General features: G+C 38.2%; 1 long non-coding RNA gene across 1 annotated transcript in view; it reads left to right on the forward strand.

Annotated features, from left to right (window-relative positions):
- LOC122806831 overlaps positions 1-27,619 on the forward strand; it is a 935,371-nt gene that overhangs the window by 859,856 nt on the left and 47,896 nt on the right. The gene's annotated exons all lie outside the window — the stretch shown is intronic.

Here is a 27,619-nt window from a genome sequence, read left to right on the forward strand (position 1 = left end):
TGAGTGGATGAGGTGTTATAGTGAATCGTATGAATAGGGCTAAACATGAATGGAACTGCAATATTAGTTTGCTGAAACTTGATTTGCACCTGCACAGACACACATACACACACACACACACACACACACACACACACACACACACAAACACACACACTGTATGTCCCATGCAGTAAGTATGTGCGCAGTTTAAGCTTTACATGACATTTTATTACAACAGTGTCTTACACACACACACACACACACACACACACACACACACACACACACACACACACACACACACACACACATACACACACACACACACACACACACACACACACACACTATATGTCCCATGCAGTAAGTTTGTGCACAGTTTAAGCATTACATGATGTTTGTTTATTACAACAGTGTCTCACCTTGGTTTTTTTTCTGTGAAAGTGTCATGATTTGGATGGACTATCTCAATAATTAGATTCAAGAAATAGACAAATGATGTAGTAATGTATGTGTGTTCTCCCACCTTAAACTAATGTAATGTGTGGAGAATGAAGACTGGGTTACTGCCTAAAATTTCTATTGTTTTTAATCTTAAACTGATGCAAATAATACAACAACTAGATTAGTAATTTTGTATCCGGTCCCCCGACATAGCAGTAGGTCCCTCATACCACCACACAGTCTCTTGAGCTAATTATCCACCAAAAAACTTTTGTTATAACTAAAACACAAAACAAAATGTTAAAGAACTTATAACAAAAAAAACAAAAGAGCAGTGGGAAGTTGAACCAATAAATTCACTGAAACAACAGTTAAATAGACTTATTTGTGAACATTTCTATTCCTTTATTAGAACACGGAACTTCAGTTTACATTAAACTCAGTATATGCATTACACTGTGAAAACTGACAAATAATTACCCATGTATACTATTGCTTATAAAGTACAATTGTATGTACAATATTCTCCTAGTTTCTCAGCAGGTTCAGGTTGCAACAGAAGTAGTAAGGTTACAGTAAGTAAAATGTTTAACATGTTAACTTTTTTTTAAAGCTTACCCCCAAAAAATTGGAATTTGAAGGGGCCACTCGGGAATTTGTGGCATGCCATTATTTTGCCCTCAAAAAACATGAAATACTGAGGAATTCGGTATGGTTGAAAGGTATAGTTTATAGTGTAGCACATTTTTCAAGATATCTGCAGTTTGTCATGTTATTTTGGATATATATGCATATTGTAGAGAATTACTACTGTGATAAAACAATTTTTTTTCATTAAAAACTGCTGTTGTGACTTCTATAGCATGTAAAATGTATAAGGCATATACAATGGAAATAACGCAACTTTACTGAGTGTAGAAGTGCTTTCAGAGTAAAGGCAGGGGAAATTTAATAATGAAACTGGAGTTAATTTAATTTGGGTTTAGGTGTATTGACTGTATTTTGATGTATCTATATTTCAGATATATGTATGTATGTGTATGTATGAATTTAGATCTGTCTATATGTATACATATAGATATGTATGTATACATGCATATATATATATATATATATATATATATATATATATATATATATATATATACAGAGATAGAGAGAGAGAGACATTTACATATATATATTTATACATATACATATAGATAGATATAGATTACATATAGATATAGCTATAAATACAGATATATGCATATTTATTTATATATCTATATATATATATATATATATATATATATATATATATATATATATCTATATAAATGAGGTAAAATGAAAAAAAAACATCAAACACCAAAGATTGAACACAATACCCCATCTTCACAGAGCATAGGCAAAACTAAATCATGAACCAAAAAATACCATGCACATAAAAACATATAAATAAAACAACCCCCCCCCCAAAAAAAAAACAGTGTTTTCTTCAAAGGGGTAAGCCCCAGACTTGTATATGCCAGCGACACAGATACACCAATTTAGAGTAGAGAAGAGAAAAATGTCCATACCTAAAGAAATTTCTGTTGCCACATACATATAAATTGCAGTGGAAGCAGTGACTCCCAGCAAAGAACACATTTCTCACAATAATACTGTCCCACATGAAATCAATTTCCAAATCCCCACTACTCTGTGTACTATGACTCAGCTACAAAAACACTGGTTTGCTTTCAAAAAACAACATGTTGATTATTTCTGTATTTGTCCTTTCTTATACCATTCAATCTCATTTCACCTTGTATCGCTCTTTCTCTTTCACTCTATACAGATATATATATATATATATATATATATATATATATATATATATATATATATATATATATATATATATATATATTGTGTGTGTGTGTGTGTGTGTGTGTGTGTGTGTGTGTGTGTCTGTTCTTGGTAATGATGGGCTGTTACCATTTCAGTACTATATGCTGCAGAACTAACATTTTGGGGCTGGAAAACTAAGTCTTTCACCATTTATCTATTTTGAGTTCCAAGAAAGCAAAGGGACAGATGTGCAGTTTTCTATTACAAAGCATTTACAGACTCCTTTTTGTACTGAGAGGGTGACCCAGGGTGGGGATCAGCTAATTATAAATTGTTCTGTTGCCTCAAACTCATCAAAGCATGATGTAGGATTATAACTTTGCTCACTTATAGAAGCTGTTGTACCTGCAGGGCATTGATTTATTATTAAAGGTACATAGCATGCTATAGTGTATATTGTAGGATTTCATTACTTAAATTCCTTTATGACAGATCTCTCACATGTCAAAACTGGCCATCTTTAAAAGGAAACTTCTAACAGAGTGATAATACCTGCTATGTAGATCAGTGAATTACTTGCTTTTGAATTCTTTTTAAAGTGGATTCTAATTGCTACTTTTATATTTCTGAAGTTGTTTGTGTATATGTATGTGTCTGAGTTTTAAGGGGGGGGGGGTGCGTTTAGTTTTAAGCATCGATTGCTGAGCAGTCTTCCCAAATGTTTGCAAATGGTGCTTTCATTTTAGCTTGGCATGGAAACCCTTTATTAAATCACCTTTGGGATGAAAAAACACTCTGCAAAATCACTGTCTAATAACATAACCAAAGTATATGCATCACATTATTTAAATAACTATGTCATGTTAATTTGACTGGCTAAAAAGATTATTATGTAAAAATAACTTTTGTTTCTAAATAGAAATCCATTCTAACTATTAACATGTACAGCAATCCACATACAATGTTGTTTCCAAAAGCAGGCATTCAGAAGGGAAGCAGTTTATCAGGTGTAGAACAGTAATAAGCTTGGAGCGAGAGCATGCCAACCACCCAGCACTGGCCATTTCAGGTGTGTGGGGGCATGCAGCTAGAACAGAGGTGCCGGAAGCTGCTGAAGGCTCGGGGGGCAGAGGGTGAGAAGGGCACTTAGTGATCAAAAAAGGGCAATTATTTAGAACTATTTACCTCCACAACATAGGTTCACTTGGAGTACATTTTAAGGTTAGCCAATTTCCCTTTTGGCACTTGAATTAACATTTCCTGATTGGTCTTACCTATCCCATGGCTGATAATTGTATAGCAGCCTTAGTGAGAATAATTGTGATCATACCATAGATAATTTGAGGGGACCCATGTAAGGGATGCAGCATTTAGGAACTGCCTCTATGCGTTAGTGGCACGAGGGGTAATCCTAGAGTACATTTTCTATTACCCATTCTTAGATCCAAGTTGCATTTGAATATGGACGGATGAGCTTAGTTTTATTTTTATGGATAGTCTGTTCTGGAACAGTGGTAGCCTTTGTGATATATATCCATCTCTCCACAACATTCAGTTTAGATACCTGGACTGAGTATTTCTGATGCCAATTGACTTGCTGATGTTCAGTAGGTCCATCTGTATTAGGTCAGAGGATGCCTTGTATGCCAGACATGTTACCTCTAAGCACTCTGTAGGATATTGAGTATAGTGATAAATGTTTGAGGTGGTCTATGCAAGACCTGTTGTTTAGGACTTGTATCCCTTTAGTAAGGTATCTCTGTGAGTATTCCAGTTGTTGCATGGATCTGGACAGATACATGCCAAAGGGGGCATTATACAAAATGATTGATCTAATGTGGTCTTTGTAAAGGTGGACAATAACATCTCAAGATCTAGTCGCAGTCGATTTGTTTATAAGCTGTACAATATAGAAAGACTTTCTTATGACTCTGGTCACATGGTCAAAAGTTTTATTTATTTATTTTATTTCACATTTGTTGACCGGGATAGTCCGACTGGATATATTTCCATTTTCAGTGGAGGGCGGAGGCCTGGGGAGAAAAGCTCCTGAGGCACACATAAGGCAAAACACTTAAGAGGTATGCTACAAGTATATACAAATGCAGTCCATAGGCAGGAACTCACAGGTTTCATAGTAACTTTACATAAATAAAATGTGGCAACATTTTGCAAATTAGATATGAGGAGAGAATGCACACAGTATTTTTATCTTTAATAGACAGAGTGGGGGTTAATCTGGGTTAGCACAGGGGCAAAGCCAATATGTATTAAAATATTGTTTCAAGCCATTTTTGAAGAGATTTAGAGAGGGTTCCAGGGTAATGTTGGCTGGGGAGAATTCCGAGTTCTGCCAACAAAGTTGGCAAAGGAGGAGGCTCCAGCTGCATTGTTAGCTGTGAGTGTTTGGATCTGAAGTTTGTTGGATGAGCATAGTGGCCTGGGTTTATTATAAGGTTTTATTATGTTTGTGAGTGCAGGAGTATTTTCAGGTTTGTTGAGTATTTTGTGTGCAACTATAAGCTGGTTGACCAGTATTACATTGGGTAATTCAAGCCATCCTAGGCATTTAAGGTTTTCACAGTGATGTGTCCTGTATGTAGAGTTTGTGGCAAATCTGGCAATGTGGTTACAGGAGCGTGAGAGTTTATTGAGTTCAGATTTATTCAAATTAGAGAGTACGGGGGAGGCATATAGAAGGGTGGAGAGGAGAGCGGGCGATGTCAGTCCTGGCTAATGGAGTTAGGAAGGGATTATTTCTAAATAGTGACCCGAGCTTCTTGTTGATTGTTTTAATAGTTTTATTGGCATGCAAATCATATTTGAGCTTATCAACTATGACCCCTAATAGTTTAGTGTAGTTGTCAGGGGTAATAGTGGTACTGTTGCTGAAGGCTATGGAGATGGAGGGTGAAGTGGATCTACTGGTGGTGGAAAACAGAAGCAATTTAGTTTTGTTAGTATTCAGGAGTAGCCTGCGATTAGAGAGTCAGTGTTCAACTGTGTAAAATAAATTCTGGGATGAGGTTTGCATTTCTGATGGGGAAGAGGCAGAGCAAATCAGGGTGGAATTGTCTGCATATTGGATGCAGGTTGCTTCTGGGAGGATAGTGTGGAGGTCATTGATGAAGATAGAAAAGAGTAGGGGACCTAAAATTGAACCCTGAGGGACTCCAAGGGTGAGAGGTAATAGGTTGGACAGTTTGTTCTGCCATATTACTGCCTGTTGTCTATTGCTCAGGTAAGAGAGGAACCACTGAATAACCTGTTTGTTCAGGGAAATGGATTCCAGAGAGTGAATGAGTAGTTGCTGTTTAACTATATCAAAGGCCTTAGAGAGGTCTATAAAGAGAGCAGAGGATAGCATATTATTGTTCTGATTTTGATGTATGACATTGGTAAATAAAAAGAGGGTGGAGGTGCTGCTGTGATGGGGCCTAAATCCATGCTAGGAGTTGGACAGCAGATTGTTCTGGGTGAGATAGTGCATAAGTTGCTTATGTACGCACTTCTCCATTATTTTGGCTAATGGCAAAAGAATGGCTATAGGTCTGTAGCTGGACAGTTCTGTAGAAGTTCCACCTTTATGGAGTGGGATAACATGGGATATTTTCCAGATAGAGGGGATGGAACCTTCTATTAGAGTCCTGTTGATCAGGATGGCGATAGGGTAGGCTATGGTGTCTGCAGCTTTTTGTAGGTACTCAGCTGGGAGGAGGTCGGTTGATAGGGTGGTGGGTTTTAATTTTTTTAATTAGGGATCGGATGAGGGTGATGGGCACTGGCTGGAATTTGAAGGTGGGCTGGGTAGAAGGTGTGACCAGGAGTGGGGGTAGAACCTGAAAGGGTTAGGTGATTGGCTAGGGACTGGATAGTGTCAGCGAAAAAGTTATTACAGGCATGGCAGTAGTCTCAGGGGGTTTATGGGTGAGGTTTGATTTAGTTGGAGTGGTAGATTGTCCTGGCTGTAAAAGTTGGTTTATACCTGACCAGAACTTCTGGGGGTTGTTTTGCTGTTTTTGTAGGAGGTTGTGGTAGTAGTTTTTTTTTTGACAAGTAGAATGGATTTTTTTGTATCGTTCCCATGTTGATGATATCTTAGATGGTCAAGGGGTAGGGGGGATTTAGTAGCAGGCCATTTGTCCCAGGTTTTATTTCTAAGATTAATTTTTGACTTGGTGTCTTTAGAGAGCCAAGGTGCAGAGTCTGATTTTGTTCTAATAGTTCATGCAGGGGCATGAGTGCCAAGGATACTTAGGAATGTAGCATTGCAGTGTGCTACAGCCTCTTCTAGTGGCAAGTGTTTAAGGGTTGCCCAGTTGATGGAGCTGAGTGCATTTTGGAAGTTGATAGTGTTGAATTTTTTATTTCTGACTATTTTGAATTTGATCTGGCGGGGGTTTCCTGACTTTTGCTTAATAATGTAAGTTGGGGAAAGATCACTGAGGGTATCGAGGAGGGTACCAGATTTATACAAGTGGGGATGATTGTTGATGAGTATCCAATTTAATATGCTTTCTTTGTGAGAAGGCTTACTAATCCTAGTAGGGGCAGTTATTTGCGTGATCCCAAAGAGATTAATATGAGTGACAGGGTATTTAGCTAAACAGGTATTCCAGTTGATGTTGAAGTCGCCAAGTATAATGGTTTCTTGGGGATAAGTTGTAGATATCCATTGGAGAATATTTTCGAGGGTGCTTATTTTATTGCCTGGAGGAATATAGATACAGATAATATTTATGCTTTTAGTAGTATTAATTTGAAATTTAGTAGTGAGGATTTCAGAATTATTAAATGGGGGTGGTTGTATGGAATCCTTAATAACACGTAATGTGTTTTTATAGAGCACTGCTACCCCTCCTCCCTTCTTTCCCATGCAGTCTAGTCAGTACATGTTATAGCCTGGTGGTAGAACCTCATTCTCATCAGTAGAAGGTTTTAGCCTGGTTTCTGTGAAGCACATTATGTTGGGGGAGTGGACTGCTAGAAGGGTGCGTAGGTTGTGGACTTTATTGTTCAGGCTTCTGATATTTAAGTGAGAGGTTAGGAGAGAGTTGGGGGGGGGTCTGTTATGGAGTATCTTAGTGGGGGTGTTGATACAGGAGCTATTGTCCATAGGTCTAGATAGGCCAGGGTTGGGATGAATATCACCATCTATAATAAGCTTATAGTGCAGTTTAATTATAAGCTTTAAGAATTTATTTAAAAGTTTTAGATATTGGTTGTCCCTGGGGTTGGAATTTAAGTTTTAACAAGGTGATGTGTTAGTGGGGTAGAGGGTTTCGATCAGAGAGGTATGGTTAAGAAGGCTGTAGTACTGGAGAAGTCTAAGGTGAATCTTTGACATTTTGGGTGATGGAATCCGAGGTTGTGCTGACTTTCATAGTCGGTGAGGAGATAAAAAATAATCATGAGAGGTAGGAGATATAGTACTAGAGCATTTTGTGGTACTAGGGTAGTAGGGGCCTAGTTAATTTAGCATACATTGTTAAGCCAGGATTAGATTGGGGGAGGTGGAACAACAGGTAAGAGAGGAGATGGTTGTCAGGTGATGTGTAGGAAGATGGTTGGTAGGTGAGTTGAAGGTAGTGGTTATGGATGTATAAATTCAATGGTACTGGGTGTTGGTGGGAATAGGGGGCAGGGTGGGGCGCAGAAAGAGCCCAAGCAAAGTGAGGGCAAGCAGAGCAGGGCTAAATCAAGCTACAAGATATTTACAAGTTGTAAGTAGAAACGCTAAAATGTCAGTTTAAAATTACACTAAATAGACACTAAAAAGTTAGTTTAAAATTGCACCAATGTATTCTTTAGCGTTCTGCTAATGTTAGTGATGATAATGCCAGCCGTAAGAAGTTGCAGACAAAAAATATGTGTAAGGTGTACCAGTTTAAACAATAATAATAGTTGGAAACCTGTTTGTGGCTGCCTGATTAATCTTATAGTAGGCCAGTATACTCTGTTCTGAAACCGGGTTTTAGGAGGTAGGGTTTACTACTGAAGATGTGTAGGGAATGCCACACAGTGTCATGGACCTAGGGCTAGCTGACTTTACTTAGTAGTTTATAAATAAGCACATATAGTAACCTTGTTTGCTTTTCAGAGTGAGGGACTAGGAGAATTTAAATTCCTGTCTAAGGTCTTCAGGAGAGTGGTATCCTTCTGGTGTTGTAGGCCTTTTAGGTGGGGAGCAGTTCGCAGAGAGGATTTCACCTGGTGGAGGATATAGTGTTAGAGCACAGACAACTTTGTAGTTTCACTCAGCTTAAAGATCATAACTGAGGGACAGTATACACTATACATGCATTACAAAAGCAGTATGCTTACTAAGTCCCTTACTACCCATTAAAGAGTACCTCAGTGGAAAACTGCTCAAGAAAGCTTAATGCTTTACATGTGAGCTCTTGAATGTTAAATGTCTTACCAGGGCATAAAAGTGAAATTTACTCTAATAGCCATAAAACTATAAAATGTAACAAATGCAACTCTTTAGACAAATTGTTATAAAAAGGAGGAGAGGAACCTAATAGAAAGTAATAAAGAACTTACTTTTAGCTCCAGTGTACTCACGCAGTATACAGACACTTCCAACCTCGTGGTCTGGTTTGGCCCTGCTCCGCTCACCCTTGCTGTGCTCGGGCTCACTCTGCACCCCACCTTGCCCCAGTGGTGCTAAATATATAATGCTACAACCACACCCCCTCTTTCTTCAACCAATCAGCTATAACCAAGTCATCAATAGACTCTCCAGTACTTATCCTTTCTATACTATCTTAAAAAGTTTAAACTGGAGACAAATCAACCTCAATAATCCCAATGTTACTTGCAATGAAACCACTTAAAATACTACCACTGTACTCTCTGATACCCTTTCTGCTTTTCCCATATCTTCTTACTACCTATGAATATAATACATATCCAGGTTTCCACTACCCAGAAGGCCAAATCTCCACTTTTATAGCTCCACACAAGCTTGAACACTTAATACATCCCCTCCCATCTAACTCCTTACTTACTAGGTATCAGCATCCCATTAGATAAAGATATCCCAACCCTAAAACCAAAAGATACCAAAGTCTATTAATTAAAATCTGGAAGCTCACAATCAGATTACAATGCAACTTGACAATGGATGGAGATATCCACCCAAATCCTGACCCATTCTCATCCACTGGCTCTAGGTCCTTTACTAACTGTCCCACTACTACACAAATCTTAGACAAACCCCCAAACTCACTATTGATCAGTCACCAAAATATCAGTAGTGTAAACAATAAGATTCAATACCTACATGCCCTCTTAGATGCTCTTTCCCCAGACATACTATGTCTTACTGAAACCTGGCTAAAACCTTCTACTTCAGATAAAGAAGTTATACCACCAGGATATAACATCCTAAGGCTTGATCAAACCAATAGAAAGGGAGGTGTGGTAGCTGTTCTGTACAAATCCATGCTTGAAGTATCCAATAATGCCCTGAAAATACCCCTGTTTGGCAGTGCTGAAATTCTTATCACTAAGCTCCACATTAATAAGAACAAATGTATAAATCTCATCTGTGTTATATTTCCCCAGGCAATAATATAAATACCCTTGAAGATATCCTACATTGGTTATCCAACAATTACCCCCAAGAAACCATTGTACTTGGGTACTTCAACATAGACTGGAACATGTGTTCCTCAGAACCCCCCACTCACAACATAAACCTTTCTGAATTTTAATAGGTCATATCCGCCCCTACTAGGATCAGTAAACCCAACAATAAAGCAAGTATTCTGGATGGGATTCTTGTTAACACCCATCCCCTCAAATACGAGAGTGGGACCCTGCCTGATGATGTAAGTGATCACCTCCTTACCTATTTAATCAGGCAAAAAGCTGATATCCACAACCAGTCCATTTTTAAAACAACAAGGAACAATAAGAATTTCAACTGCATAAATTTCCAAAATGAACTCAAATCTTGCAATTGGACAGTTCTTAAACAATTACCCCTTGAAGAAGCAGTAAATTACTTTAATACCAAATTCCTATCTATCCTTGACACCCATACACCAGCATGGACTATTAGAACCAAAACAAAAGTTGCTCCTTGGCTCTCAAAAGAAACCAGACATAAAATGCTACTTAGAAATAGGGCTTGGGCCACTTCAAGGACCACAAAAAAAACCCATAGATCAACTTAGATACAGACAGCTAAGAAATGAAACAAAAAAATCCACCACATTAGACAAGAAAAACTATTACTATCATCTACAAGAAAAACACCAAAACAAGCCACAGAAGTTTTGGGTAGGTATAAACAAACTCCTTAATCCAGGACAGTCCTCTACTCCTACCTCCTTTAATTCTAACCAAAAACCACCAGCAGAAATTGCCAATACCTTAAACAGCTTCTTTACAACAACCATACAGAACCTAGCTAACCAATTATCCCCCGGATGCCCATATTCTCTGGCCACTACACCCTGGTCCCAACTCCCCTTTAACTTCAAGCCAGTTTGCACATCTTTGGTCCAAAAATTACTTAAAAAACTAAAGCTTACCACCCTGTCAGCTGGTCTCCTCCCTGCAGAATATCTACAAAAAGCTGCAGATGCCATAGCATACCCCATTACCATCCTGATCAATAGAACTATAACTGAAACATCCATTCCCTCAGTCTGGAAGATATTCCATGTCAACCCACTCCATAAAGGGTGCAGCTCTACTGAACCTTCAAACTATAGACCCATAGCTATTCTGTCACCCTTGGCTAAAATTATGGAAAAATGCATCTACAATCAACTCCTGAACTAACTTATCCATAATAATCTTCTAGCCAACATCCAACATCCAACATGGCATTAGACCATTCCATAGTACAACCTCAGCCCTCCTCTCCTTCTCTAACTTCATTAACCAACACCAAAACAATAATAAACTTTCCTCTGCTATCTTTCTCGATCTTTCAAAAGCCTTTGATATGGTAAACCACCAAATACTCAAAAACACTTTGAAATCCATCTTCCTAGAGGACCAGGCCATCCAATGGTTTCAATCATATCTCAGTGGTAGACAACAGGCTGACCTATGGCAGAGCAAACTATCCACCCTTTTACCCATCACCCTCGGAGTACCCCAAGGCTCCATTCAAGGTCCACTATTATTTTCCATTTTCATTAATGATTTGTATAAAGTCATCCCAAATGCAACATGCATTCAATATGCGGATGACTCCATTTCAGTATGCTCCGACACTTCACTACAGAGTTGCAGATTTTATCCCAAAATACTTTTAACACAGTTGAAAATTGGCTCCTTAACCGTTGTCTCATGTTAAGTCCTAATAAAACCCAACTGCTGCTTTTTTCCCCCACTCACAGGTCTGCCCCTATCACCTTTACATTAAAATCCAACAACGGCACCATTATTTCCCCAGATTCCTCAACCAAACTGTTAGGGGTAATAATAGACAACCTTAAGTTTGATCTGCATATCAATAAAACTATTAAAACAGTTAATAAAAAAACTTGTCACACTAATGAAAAAGCCCTTCCTAACGCCGTTAGCCAGAACTGTAATTGCTCGTACACATCTACAATCCACCCTCCTCTATGCTTCACTTCTATTTACAAACCTCAGCAAAACTGACCTTAATAAACTTTTTAGCAGCTACAATTACATTGCTAGATTTGCTACCGATGCAGCCTACAGAACTCATCTCTGTCATAATCTAAATCTACTAGGATGGCTTGAACTGTCTAACCTACTTCAGGTTAGCCAACTAATAGTTGCACACAAGATCCTGTACCAACCAGATAGTACACCCGTACTTAAAAACCTCATCACCCCCTACAGTAACCTTAGCGCACTTCGTTCATCTGAAAGACTACTAGTTCAAACTCTCAAATCCAACAACACAGCCGGTAAATCTCTATTTGCTAACTCTGTTGGCAAAACATGGAATTCTCTTCCTGCTAATTTTACATCTGAACTCTCTCTACCTCAATTCAAGAAAAGTCTGATTCAGTACTTTAGAAAACGATGGCTATGTCCTTGTCCTAATCCAGACTAACTCTAACAATCACTCGTGTGCACATAGAGGACTTCTACCTATACTTTATTGTTTCTTAACTTATAAATCCTATGATCTCCTTGGATCTACTACCAGGTTAGCCTACTAGGCATTCAATACCCTATCATTCTTAAAAACACTGTCTAGAATTTTCCATTTGAGTAAAAATGTAATAATTTGTTTGTGTATCCGTTTTTGTGTTTGTTTGCATCTGTGTAAAAATGCTTTTATTTGTGTTTTTTTTTGTGTTTTAAACTGTAAAAATGTAACAGTTTGTTAAATGTCTTTTTGGAGCTTTTCTCCCTGGGCCTCTGCTGAAAATGGACATGTATCCAGTCAGACTACCCCTGCAAACAAATGTAAAATAAATAAATAAGGGTGGATTCTTGGCTGGGAGTTTTTTGGGGGGGGGGTTGGGGGGTGGCCGTGTCAGTTCAGGGGCGGAGCCGAGGTCCTGGCAGTGGGGAATGAATAAAGATCTACAACACAGATGGAACGTTATGGTAAGACATAACTTCTTTTTCTTGGGTGGCAAAAGCCAGGGTACCTTTTTGGCTAGGCTTGTGTAGGCTTTAGGGCCGATAGCCTAGTACCTACCTATGAACCTAAAAATAAATAAAGTATGCATTTGTTCAGAGTCTAACCTTCTATTAATTAATATAGTACTATAAGCGACTAGCATCTATTCCTTATTTCAGCAGTTTGGCAAGGATTTGATAGAACTGACTGTATGATATGTACAATATGCCTTTAACAACTTAGCGACAAGCCCAGCAATAGCATCACAGTAAGATTAGTTGGAATAGTTCAATAACTAAATAACATCTAAATAATGCCAATGAACTTCAGTGTTTGATCTAGCAGATTCAAGACTATTTCAACATCTAAATGATTTCCGAAAATCTGACACGAGCAGTCACTAAAACATTGTATGACTATACAAGTATCTAGCCGAGATACATTGTGCTATCTTCTGTAGCTCTTGTAACACTCAGATGATTATATACAGCTCTAGAACAATCACATGAACATATACAGCACTATTTAATTTAAATGCAACATTTCTTTAATACATAGACTAGGATTAATACAAGTAACATACCACTTTAATATGCTGCCATCTGGGTCCACTATCACTGGGGCATTTAAAAAAATGGTGGGCACGGAGGTGGATAAGAAACCTCACTTATGTAACAAGAACAAAAGGGGGATGTGTGGGAGCAAGGCTAAACCAAGCTACAAGATATTTACAAGTTGTAAGTAGAAATGCTAAAAAGTCAGTTTAAAATTACACTAAACAAACGCTAAAAAGTTAGTTTAAATTTACACCAATGTATTCTTTAGCTAAGTAAAAATGCTAAAAAGTTAGTTTAAAATTGCACCAATGTATTCTTTAGTGTTACACTAATGTTAGTGAGGATAATGCCAGCCGTTTTGTAGCATTACGCTTTAAGAAGTAAGAGGTTGCAGACAAAAAATATGTGTAAGGTGTACCAGTTTAAACAATAATAATTGGAAACCTGCTTGCGGCAGTCTAGTTAATCTTATGGTAGACCAGTATACTCTGTTCTGAAAATGGGTTTTAGGAGGTAGGGGTTACTACTGAAGAGGTGTAGGGAATGCCACACAGTGTCATGGACCCAGGGCTAGCTGACTTTACTTAGTAATTGATAAATAAGCACATATAGTAACCTTGTTTGCTTTTCAGAGTGAGGGGCTAGAAGAATTTAAATTCCTGTTTAAGGTCTTCAGGAGGATGGTGTCCTTCCGGTGTTGTAGGCCTTTCAGGTGGGGAGCAGTTTGCAGAGGGGATTTCACCACTTTAATATGCTGCCGTCTGGGTCCACTATCACTGGGGTGGGCATTTGGTTAGAGGTCACTATACACACACGTTCCCAAATGCCAATCAACAAGGTCATTTTTCAGGGGGTATTGTCAATTTGGCAGTTCCCTGGAGTAGATGACTTCCCAAAGGATATGATAATGTATTTTTGGAGTTTAGTTTCAATTCACTATTCTGGCATCAGTGATTGTTTGGGACAAACCTTCCTGCATGATGGTTAAGTCATTTGGGGATTCAATAACTGCTCTTAGCTTGCAGTCATCTCAAACTTAGTTAGCCAAAACCCTTTGGTATTTCCTTTTACTTTTGAGATGTATATGCCAAACAGAAAATGTCTCATCACCAAACCCTGGGGGACTCCATTGGTGACCGGTCACTTTCTAGAGGTAACTTCCCCCTATTTTGATCTCCTGCATCCTGTGAGCAAGTTGGCAATCCAGCTAGTGATGTAAGTGCTTGCTCCTAGATTATTCATCTTTTGTATTCCACCTGAGTAGGAGATTGAGTCAAAAGGCTTAGTCAGGTCAAGGTAATGTGATGCGAAGTGTTTTACCTTCATCCATTGCTTTGGTAACAAGAGTAAAGCTTAAAATTTGCCCATGATTTTGAACCTTTCATACTTTCTCCTGATTCTTGCCCTAAGAGGTTGAGAGATCAGAGCATATATTTGACTGTCACTGATTTTGTGTCATATTTTTGGTTTGTTCCTCATAATATGTGTGATTTTCTGGCAAATATATGAGAATTTAATGATAGACACTTGAGTTTCAGACTTCTATATGTCATATACTTCAGAAATGCAGGCTAATGCAAAATCTGTTATTCTAACAACAAAGCATATAAAAACAATGTTATATTTAAAATCTGTCCCTGATTCTGGATCATTGCTTTGGTGACAAGAGTAAAGCTTAAAATTTGCCCATGATTTTGAGCCTTTCATACTTTCTACTGATTCTTGCCGTAAGAGGTTGAGAGATCACAGCATATATTTGACTGTCACTGATTTTGTGTCATATTTTTGGTCTGTTCCTCATAATATGTGTGATTTTCTGGCAAATGTATGAGGATTGCAAAATTAAACAATGATAGACACTTTGAGGTTTCAGACTTCTATACTTCATATTCTTTAGAAAATGCAGGCTAATGCAAAACCTGTTATTCTAGCAACAAAGCATATAAGAACAATGTTAGATTTAAAATTTCTCCCTGATTCTGGACCATTGATGTTTAGCGCGACCCATTAAGTTTTTGGCTTTATCCCTTGAGCTATGAGGTTTTTGATGTTTGAATAAGATATGTGAACAAAAGCTGTTTACCACTTTCAAGCTCGACCTGTTGCATTTTTTTTATTTGCTCAATTAAATAAAAAAAAAAGTGCAACAAAAACTGGGCAACTTAAAAAATAACAATAATAATAAATAACCTAACTGAAGGCTTAAAGTCAGGCAAGAAGCTTTAATAACTTTTGTATAAGCAGGATAAAAACCACACAGTATTTTTTTTACTTTAAATAAATTAATGTTTCTGGCATGACTTTAAAAATCTAACAAAACTGGGGCCAACTTGCATTAATGAAAACAAAAATGAGTTAAGGAAGGAAGAAACTGTATTGACTTCTGAAAACACAGGAACAGCAAAGTTATTCCAGTTTCTTGCCTGCATTAAGTCTTATTTTATCATCATCATCATCATTTTTACTGTTGTTACATCATAAATGACAGCCCGGAATGTACCTGGGTGGGCTGCTGCCACTTTTGTTGAGGTCCACAGTCCGCAGAACTGCACTGACATGATCAACAATATGAGTGTTATTAATTATTATTGATTATTAAATAACAGTGAAAACCATAAACTATCAGAAACTGGAATAAAACAACAAAGTGCAGTTGTAAAAAATAAGCGCTTTCCTTTATTGTCAAACACAGAACGAAAGTACTTATAATGTTTTATAACTGACACTTTGTTGTTTCATTCCAACTTCTGATCATTTATACTAAATAACAGTGCAAAATACTAGAGCTGGATCATGGTTAAATGGGGCCCTAGGCAGGGTAATAGATTGCCCCCCCCCCCCAGAGCAGCCTCCCCTGCAGCAACCCCCTGCCGCTTCAGCAGCAGCCCCCTCCCCAGCCACTCCAGTGTTCTATTACTTGGCTATTTCTCCTCAGTTACCATAAACACTGTTCAAACCTGTCAGCATGCATATGGTTTTCTTATTTATTTCTACAATGATTACAGATATTAAAATAAAATAGCACAAACACTGAGCCATTTTGCTAGACAAGCAATACAGTCTCACAATGAAAATAGACTTAGCATGAGCAGTAAACTTCTCTGCCCTTGAAACTCACATTCTCTGAAAGGGCGTGAAAACCCACATTCATTTTGCATTTGGCCAGTGGAGGACTAACTTTACCTTTGGGTTGTTTTCAAACCATAGGCTCCTTCACATTTTTAGGGCCATGCATAGATGTATGAGTTCTTTGATTCACCTTCCTGACTGTATTAAATTATATTCCTTGTATAATACAGCACCTCTTGTCAGAATGTGTTTTAAATTTGCAGTTTTGAGCATTCTTCTAATAAGCAATGAAACAAAATGTATGAACCAATAATGGCAAAACTACTCATTTCAGAAAATTTCAACCATAAAAGGCCACTCAAACTTCTGTCATTACAATCCACCAATATCAGTAAATATGCAAAATTTCTGCAGAAGTAAAGATCATCTAATTAATTCCACATTAAAGGGATCTGTAACTAATGAAGAGGTTGCTGCTAGCAAACAACTTTATGTTTCATTGTTTCATCTACGAATAAAGTGCTTGTTGCCCTTGAAGAATAAATTGCCTATGTTAAATTAAAAAAATGATAACCTAGTAATATTGCAATAGGGAATGGATTGGAAAGTTCAGTAGAAATGAGGGACAGAGTGGGTATGAGATCAGGTCCTGGTGGGGATGGAAGAGACAGGTCCGGCAGCAACAGCTCGGGATCATCCCATGGAGGTGCTCCTTATGGAAAAGGGAAACATGGCTGTGGAAATGCAGGGCCTTTAAAGGTAAAACTGTTTCTTTTGTTACTGTTAAATGAATTAGACTAGGTGTACTGATTATGCAGCATTTCAATAGTAGGAAAGCTTCTTTTGGTCTGATGTTTTCCTTCTTTACTAAGCACATGGCTGTCAGGTGACAGAAATGTGACTGATAGCTGTGTAAACACACACTGAATTTCTAACTTACTGTCCACATGCTTGCTGAGATGTTGTTATTTTCTTGATTCGAGCACTTCAAATATGTGTCATTAATCCTGCATTTAGGTTTCACATTTCTAGGGTAATCTGTTTGTAAATAAACCTACATCCATGCAAGGGTGACTGAACACTGTACTGTATTGGAATAGTAGTTGAGAATCGGACTTTTGATATCATTAATTTACATAAAAATAACACCTGTATGAGAACTTGAAAATGTACATTGCTTTGTATGAATTGTCTAAATCAGCTCTTGTTCAATATGCCTTTCAGTTTTTGAAATAAACAGTGGTACTTATTGATAGCTGTGCCGCTTGTACTTCAAAAGTAGGAGTGCTTGCCTTTAAGTTATTCAGTGTATTTTTAATTGGGTAGCTTCCACTGAAAAGGGCCCTTTCACAAAGGAGACTACTGAATTGTTTCCATTACACGTGTTGAATGCAACAGCAGATTACGGTATTACTATCTCTCATTAGTATAACAAGCATACTGTGGTTAACAGGTGATCTTGGATCGTCAAAAACAAGTGGAAACAATTAGGATGTAGTATAATGAGGTAGAAGAACAGAGAATTGAGGAATTCAAGGAGAGGTAAGCATGCTGTGACAGGGAGATGTGGAACAACAGTTCGCAGAGGGCCAGAGGAAGTAAAAGGAATAGAAAAAATTAAGACATAAGGAAAAAGTACTATAGGTGTAGTAGAAAGAATTGTAAGGGGGAAAGGTTCTGATAAGGGGTATAGTAATGAATGACTTTTGCCTTTGTAGTGGGGTTTCTTTCAGTTTTGCACGTTATTATTGTTATTATTAGTGGTATTGTTATTACTGGTTATTTGTAATAATCGTTAGTCTTTAATTGTCTTAAATGAAAAAAAGCCATGGGGGGAGTCCTAGAAGCATATATGGTCTTGTAATGGCAACATAATATGACTGAAGTGATGCCATGTGGCCAGAAGCTGACTGGCTTCTATAACACTGTTAATCAGTACAACAGAGAGAGACTAAGGAAAAAGCTGGGGAGAAAAATGTGTGAAAAGAACTGCCAGGTAGAGTGCATGTATCATGTTTGCAAAGATGTATGGTCATACACTGTGTGGCATGCTGCTATGAGATCAGCTTTGAGCCATAATAAGGTTTTCTCAGCAAAGTCTTTGCCATTTTTGTATTGTTACTGAAAAAGAAATGGATATATAGTAACATCAAAAATGAGGAATAGAAAGCAGATTAACACCTTTTTTTTTCCAAAAAGGGTAGTGGGGGAAGATGTGGGCAGCCAAATAAACACATAAGACCAATAGAGGAGGTGCTGACAGAAAAAGGAGGAGGGACACAAAGGAGAGATGCAGATAAAGGGAGGACAGTTGTGGTCCCCCGGGGATCACGTCAGTCACCCTGCTAGATAGGGGTCCAGGGAAGTAAAATAAATATTGTGGGAAGAAATAGCCAGGGAATTATTATGGCTAGGCTTGTGTAGGCCCTAGGGCTGATAGCCTAGTACCAACCTATGAACCTATGAACTGATAATAGTTTCATAGTTACTAGGTAACTCCTCCAAAGAAGGACATTCGCAGGACTGCAGCATCCACTCCCTTTAAAGTACAACATAGTACAGTATCAACAATCCATCTGCATACTGTGGGAGTAGAACCCATAGCTTTCTGCATCAAAAGCAAGTATACCATCTGTTGAGCTACTAGCAATGCAAATAGACCTGGCATAAGCAGCACTAAACTTCTCTTCTCCTGAGCTCCTTGTAAAATTCACTTGACACTCAACTAAATATGCCAACTTCACAGCACAAGGAATCTGGAAAAGGCCAAAATTTATTAGGGGAGGGGTGGGGCCCAAAGGCCCAGAACCAGGGACACATTTTAAACATTGCTTGTATAATCTTAGAAAGTTGCTAGAATAAAGTGTTTTGTGTTATCATGTGTTTCCTGAAAGACAGAAAGACTGAAACTTAAAGGACTATCATTATTTACTGAATTCAGTTCTCATCGATTTGCCAGAAAAACATAAATTTTAAGAGGAACAGACCAAAACTATGAGCCAAATATTCTGTGAAAATCTGGACAGTTGAGAGCTATGGACTCAACTTCTGGAATCACAAGTGGTGGTATGGGTAGAGAATTCAGGCTCTTGTTTCTTGTACCTAAGGTACAGGGTTTAAGCCTGAGTAATACTAGCCATCAGGTATTCCTAACTGGGGCATTTGCACACAAAAACAAACACACACACACACACACACACACACACACACACACACACACACACACACACACACACACACACACACACACACACACACTGTATCTGAAACACTTGGACAATAACAAATGTCATTAGGCACTCAGACAGACAGGAAATCAGGCACTCCCTCACTCAATGGAACAGCTAGCTTAAATTCTGCATGTAAGTGTGGACTGTGCTTAAATCCATGTTGTTGTGCGACGCACGTATGGGTCCTCCTTAAAGAAGACACTGCTACCATGACAGGGTACACCTCCCCGCGGGGGTCCTAGGTAATTGCCTATGTCGCTTAGTGCTGGATCAGGCTAGCCATTAATTTTTAGTTTTTTCCCCCAAAAGACAAGATGGTCTTACAGCTGTCAAAATGTATGTGGGAGGCGCCCCCCCCACCCTATGTTTCCAGTGCCCTTGAGCTACAGAGCAACAACCTGCACCAACATCAGGACTTATATATAAAGTTAACAGGTATTTAGGGCTGCATAATGAAAATATATGGACTAACTGATGTGTGTCGGCTACATCTACAGCTCACTGTTCTCCTAAAGTTTAGCAAGTTAAAATTAAATCCCTTCTGAAATGAGTCATTCCTCCACTAGCCTCTGAGTTATTTGAGGTGTATGTGCAAAGAGGTAGAATGAAGAGGCCCAAAGGTCAGCCATGAACAGAGGATATAGTATACAAAAGAAGCTAATCCTTTTAAAATAATTGCCCTCAAGCGTCTCAGAATGATACCTACAATCCATAAGTAAGTCAAAGATAGTCTAACAAAAATTGTTATATAGCAGTATAACAAGAAACTGTTTGCATTTCTGTTTAATAATCACTGACCATCAAATTCTACGATCATTGTTAATGAATAAGGTTGCTTTAAACAGCCTGTTGACTTGGAAACGTGTTAACCATGCAGCCAGTAAATGAAAGTTAACCAGTATTTGGGGTGTCCAGGGATGAACCCGTCAGGGAACTGATAAAGTAGGTGAGATCTTGTTATCTTTTCTTTTGAGAATTTTCTGGAATGAGTAATGAATCAGTACCTTCAGAGTGATCTCAGGGTTGTCTTTTTCTCCAACTATAACGGCTCAATCTAAGTGAGACTCCTTTGTCCCCTTCAAAATGATATGACCAGATCCTACAACTTTCCCTGAGTCATTCCCAGCAGTTATACCATTTTCTTACTTCATTACAGTATGGTTTAACTTACTTCCTTGATTTTTTCTTAATTTTTATTTTTTTGGCTTGTAATGCTTTATACATCCTTAAATGTACACTTAAGTTCACAAATTGTTGTGCCGACTGTAATCAACATGTTATTGTATTATAACTAATTTGTACTTAAAAATTTCTTCTCCGTTTTTTTCTTGTTTATGCTGCATTTTCATTTAATGAGTGTTGGGATGAACTGCGTTTACTTTTCGTAAATTACTTGAAAATAATTGTAGTATCTATAAAAATACTGATTTATCAGTATGTGCAAACTGCAGGAGTGCTAGTTGGAAATTATAAAATACAATTTACTCACAGATGGCATAATGATCAAGGTCTTCGTCTTCCATGCACAAGGCACAAAGTTCGAACCTGACAACTGGCCAATTCCTGGATGGTATTAGCATGTTCTCCCTGCATCTCTGGGGGGTTCCTCCCACCTCCTAAAAACATGCTAAGTGTTTCTATCTCAAACTCACTCACTCAATAATAGAGCTATGCACAGCACATAGATTATAGATGGTGCGTATAGAGGAAAGAGTTGTATAGACCAACCTCTTTGGGTATCGTCTGTGAACAATATCTCAAGAGAGTAAAAAATGGATCACAGAGTGCATGCCATATCTGGGCTAACCACTCAACAGTGTAAAAATTTGTCGTAAGTAATTCAGTCATGTTGATTAATGCAACCAAAAATGAGCAAGGGTATTTGCTTTGCTATTGATTGAAGACCAGACCTGCTCTGACCTACACCAGGGACCCATGCTAGTAGTGGGAAGGGAGTATGTACCCATATTAGCCAGTGTGTGCCTACAATAATGCCCAGAAGTCCTGGGTCAGTAAGCTACTGGCCGTCTGGCCTGTATCCAGTTGCCCAGTTTGGGTTACCTGGGATAGCCCTGTTGAGTGAAGGCTGAAAGTAAAACCATTCAACCTACCAGACATGAACCAAAAATGTTTACATTCAGTGTAGTTTCACTGAGAGGATGTAGCCTGGAAGTGGATGACATGATAGTAAGGAGAAGGCTGGACATCCTCTGTATCCAGGCAACAAGATGGAATGGGGGAGTGCAGCAAAGTAACTTGATTTGGAATCCAGCGTCTACTACTCAGACGTAGAACAGGAGGAGAACAGATGAGAAAATGATGAAGGAAAGGCTTCAGAAGACAGTAAGTAATGTCATCAGAATTACAAACCCATGGCAGTCGGACTCCAGTGTAAGGATAGGGCACTATTCATAATCTTCACCTATGCACAACAGTGGGGTTGTTATAGTGAGGGAAAGAGTGCACTATACCTTTTAACTTCTTAGGGCAAGAAATCTGGACAAAGACAAAAAGCTATGGAAAATAAAGGCCCAAAGTCAGGGACAGATTTTAATTATTGGTCTTATAAACTTAGAAAGTTGCTAGAATAACAGGGTTTACTTTAACATACATTTTTTTAAAGTTATGAAGTCTAAAACTGAAATGGCTGTCACTATTTAATGACTTCACTTCACAGTGATTTGCCAGCAAACTGCAAATTTTATGAGGAACCGACAAAAATATGAGGCAAAAATCTTGACAGCTGAGTGGTCTAGAGTGTATTCAGACAATAATTGAAGGACCTAATAGATATAGCAGGACATCAGGAATTGGTGTTGATAGTGGGTGACCTGCATGCACACATTGGGGCAGACAGAACATGATATCAGGATTGCCTAGGTTTACATGGGTGAGGCAACAGCAATAAAGGAGGAGAGGCCATTCTAGACTTCTGTCAGGAAAATTACTTGATAGTGACTAAGACAATGTTCAGCAGAGAGAGTCACAAGATCACATATAAGAGTGGCCAACATGCACCTCAGGTAGACTGCCCGTTAATAAAGAAGAGGCACTGGAGTAGAATCATTAACTGCAAAGTCATCCCCAGTGAAACAGTCTTTCTACAGCATAAACCACATGCTGCCATAATCACTTCCAAGCAGTAGTCAGAAAAGGCAAAGGCTCTAAGATCAACTGAGATGAGGCCATAGACCCGGAAGTTTACTGGAGAGAAAGTTCAGGAGTTCAAGGGATTATTTAAGGCTCTAGCACATGAGGAAGAAGAGGAACTAGAGATGAAGAGGGAAATAGCAGTGCCTCAAAACATGTATGAGGACTATTGAACCAATATGCATCCAAGCCAGGTATGGAAATAAGGTACATTAGAAAAGCTGGTGGTGGAATGCAGATGCCCCGGAAGTCATCAAAAGAAAGAAGGACTGCAGGAAAAGGTGAGAAATAGAAAAGATGGACCAGGGTCAGAAGGAAAACAGGTTGGCTAATAAAGAAGTTAAGAGAGGAATTGCAGTAGCAAAGAACAAGGTCACTCTTCCAGCTTCTGGAAAGTGACTCCTTAGATAGCACAAAGAGATTGTCAGGCTTCAAAGTAAAGGCAGACAGATAAAGAAGATAGGCAGACACCCTTCATAAGGGATGCCAGCAACAACCTGCTCACCAGTCCACAGGACATCAAAGGCAGATGAAAGGGGTATTTTCAGCAGCTTCTGAATGTAAAAAAAAAAACACAGAAGCTTTAATGAAACTGTACATAGCTACAAACTGGCTGAGCCCATCTAAAATCTCATGGAATAACTTCAGGAACCTAGCGATAAAACATATATTAGCCCACAAATACATAATAAACAGACAAAACAAAAACCCCAATATTTTGAAACATTGGGAACAAATCTTCAATATAATACTTGCATAAAATTGATTTTGGAAGACATTTACAACATACACAATAAAATCATAACATTATATAGCACTATACTAACCTGATGGTTCAACCCTGGAGAAAACAATGATTATCTCTTTTCATACTATCAAAATATGAAAGCATTCATGTAAATAGTGTAAATATGTTCTAAAAATATTGTTGTTGCATCAGTTATATATCACCTGTGTTTACTCTTGTGAAATGATGTATATTGAAAACAAACAATAAAGAAATATTATTGAAAAAAAAAAAAAACACAGAAGCTATACTGCCCTAGACACAACTGAAAGAAAAGTATATGCCACCCCAGAAGAAGTAAGAACAGCACTAAGGAAAATGATGTCAGGGAAGCTGCTCGCTCAGGTGAGGCCGCAGCAGACATGATCAAGATGATGGGTAGGACAGGGGAGAAATGGCTCATAATGTTACTGATAACAGTATGGAGAGAGAGAGGCATATCCCAGATGACTGAAGACTAAGCATACTAGTGTACAAGAACCAAGGGGACATCCAGAACTGTGGGCAGCACAGAAGTATCAGACTCCTGTCACATTACATGAAAGCACTGCAGAGGGTGAATGATAAACAAATACATGCAGTAGTAGAAAGTAAGATGAGAGATGAGCAGTTCGGATTCAGATCAGGATGCAGTACAACTGACCTGATATTTGCATTGAGACAGATAGTTGAGAAGAAGTTAGAGATGAGGAAAGAGTCTAACTGGGCATTCCTAGACTTGAAGGCAGCATGTGACAAGGTCCCAAGGAAGCTGATTTGAACAGTGCTGCCATGATTCAAGGTACCAGAAACATTGGTAGAATTAGTGCAGGTTATGTACAAGGACCTAAATGACTCAAGTATGAACATTATTTGGTCTCATAGAGGGTTTCCCATTGGGAATGGGTGTGCCTCAGGGTACAGTTTTGAGCCCATTACTGTTCATACTTGTAATGGACTATATTAACAAACAGGTTTGCAGGAGCAGGTCAATAAACTTGTTGTATGCAGACAATCTGGCATTACATGCAGACCCTGAGCAAGAATTGTTCATTGAACAGTCACAATAGGGTATCACTGTACTAGAATATAATTGGCTGTGTTGTCATAGGTCATGTGTTGCAGTCTTTGGAGTTGCTGTGTCTCAGAGGAATTGTATACCATATGACTTAATGTGTCACCAATGATGACTTCCCATTATTTTTGGATTATTTAAATAATACCACACATTATTTGGAATTTACACATGCATACAACACACAATACATTAATTACCTGGACATTACCATTTCACATGATGGGAATGGATTCAGGTCTAATGTGTACTGTAAAGAGACTTTCTGCAACTCTTATTTACATTTTTAAGTAACCACCCTTTAATGCAGAAGAAGAGCCTGGTTAAAGGTCAGGCCATCCGGGTGGCGAGGATGACCTCCCATTTCAAGGATGTAAAGGGAGAACTGGATAAGGTGGGGGAAATGTTTAAGCAGAGAGGTTATCCTAGGGGAATAGTTTGAAGAAAATTTCCAGGAAGTTTATAACAACTGGGGCCATAAATATAAACCACTGTTAGGTGTGGGGTTGAACACTGACAGATCTGAAATGAATAGTGGTGGTCAGAAATTTTAGAAAGCTTGTATACTACAGTATAATTCCTTGCCTGTTGATATTCAAAACATTATCAGAAGGAACTGGAATATATTCAAGGTAAACCAACAAATTCTTGGTGTATGGGGCAATGAGTTGGTGTATAATCACAAAATGGGTGCCAATTTTAAACAGTTGTTAGAATATAAAACTAGGACCAAAGAGGAAGATGGTAAGGGAGCTAACCCCTGTGGACATACATCAATAAGGTGACACATTTGACGTTAGGGAACATTATGAAAACCAATATTAGGTTCAAATCAGGGAATTGTGGCACCAAACAGGTGATATACCTTGCTATATGTGTTAAGTGTGCAAGTTATTATGTGGGCAAGATGGAACGGGCAATGAGGAGTAGAATTTACGAACATGTATATGACATAAACAACAAAAAGGAGAGTAACGCCCTATATAAACACTCTTTGTGTGAGGGGTTTGACAAATTTGTTTTTAGCATTTTGGATTTTGTTGCTATGGACCAGAAAGGGGGCAATTGCAGGAATGATTTGTTGAAGAAAGAGAGGCAGTGGCAGTTGAGACTGGCTGCTAACTTTCCCCAGGTCTGAATGAAGTTATTTCTATATCTCCTGTATTGCAGGAGAAAGCTGAGAAAAGTTAGAGACTAAACGTTTTTAAAAAATGTTTTGTAAGTATATTCCATATATATAGCTTATTTTGTGAATTTTAATGTGTGCACAACATAACATCTTTTATTTTATGTTTATTCCCTTTAAGGAATTTTTTATGTCATTAATACTAAGTAAAAAGTGGGCAGGTGATTTGCATTGTTAACCAATTGCATTGCTTGGCAAGCTATCTAAACAAGGTCATTGAGTATAACTACATATTCTGCTGAAGTTTGCTTTTGTGTAGATGAAAGCGCTTAATACTTGTGTGTTTTTTATTAAAATTATTTCCATCCAGTATCCTGTTGCAGTACATTTTATTGGATTGGCTTTGTTTCATGCTGGAGCTGATTTTTTTGTGGTTAATGTGTCACCAGTGTAGATCACTGTGGGCAGATGAACCTGATGTCAAGTGGGAAGTGTAATAAGTGAAGAAGTTAATATCATTGCCAACAAGTATTTGTTAAATCTAGTATCTATTCCTTTGACATATTTACTGCTAAGTCATACATTTCAGTGTGTGGTAGTGGTATTGTCTGCATTCTTGTATCTTCTGTAAGTATTTGATGGTAGTCTAATGCCAACAGTTTTTTCCTGCAAAGTGAGCCCTTCAAAACTGCCTTTCAAATGAGTCACTAAATGTATAGGAGGAGTTCTGCCATGAGCACCAACTTTTCAGATATCTAAGTTAATATGCCACAGAGGCTGATTGCGTGCACATTTCATCCTAGGCAGTCCTATCACTAGTTCAAATATTACATCTAACAGCGTTTGTTACTACGTGATATTGACTTCACTGGTGAAGTTGGCCCTCATTGCATTCTTGACCCATTTCACCATATGGTGTGACTCTTCTGAGATGTATCAACTGTGCAGAGAGCAACACTTGACTTTAATAAAGTTACATTTGCAGTACTTGTAATAAACACAGATATGGCTACCAGAAGCACCTTCACCATCATGCTTATTGTAAGGTACAGTCTGTACATTCTGCTCTTCATGCATTACATTCACCTGGACATAGTTAGCTGGGTTTTCAAAATTCATTAACCAGAAGCACAGCAGAAGATATTTTGTATGTCTTTCTGTAGATGATGCCTGTTTAAAATGCAAAACTCTCTATATCTCACCTGGTTTCACTACATTGTTATGAGTAGCATCAAGATGAAGCTCCATTTGGATGAATAGAACTAGTCACAGTTTTCTCTACCCTCCCCAAAAAATGAGAACAGTATTTTAGCAAGCCCCCAATACCCCATACATAGGGGACCTCACCCCCCCAAACCTCCCTTACTTATAACATATGATTATGCAGTTGAAAACAAATTAACAGCTGATATGGGAGATGAAACCTTGCAAGAGGAAAATACAGAAGCCCAAGTAGAAAGATAATCAGTCTTCCTAAAGATGGATACGATTAAACATGTAAAGAGAAATCTTTATAGCAGGAGGAGAAGAGATGAATGGGGACCAGAAGTCTGAAAAACTGATGAGAAAAACAGAGGAATGTTCATTCAGAAGATCAAGACAGCTTTCAAGAAGTATAATATGAATAACTAAATGATAAGAAAAAGACGTAATATAAATATATTATAGAATGAAAAGGACTTGGAGAGAGTCTCAGTCACTGCAAGAAAAGATGAGAAAGTCTGACTGAACATGAGAACATACTCAATAATGTCTTCATCCAAGTACTTAAAATGGAAGAGGGGTAGGACCAGCATGGGAAACAAAGATGGCAAAAGACTGCAAAAACT

The sequence above is a fragment of the Protopterus annectens genome, chromosome 7.part0 (assembly GCF_019279795.1).
Source record: "Protopterus annectens isolate FY-2018-M chromosome 7.part0, PAN1.0, whole genome shotgun sequence".
NCBI lineage: Eukaryota > Metazoa > Chordata > Ceratodontiformes > Protopteridae > Protopterus > Protopterus annectens.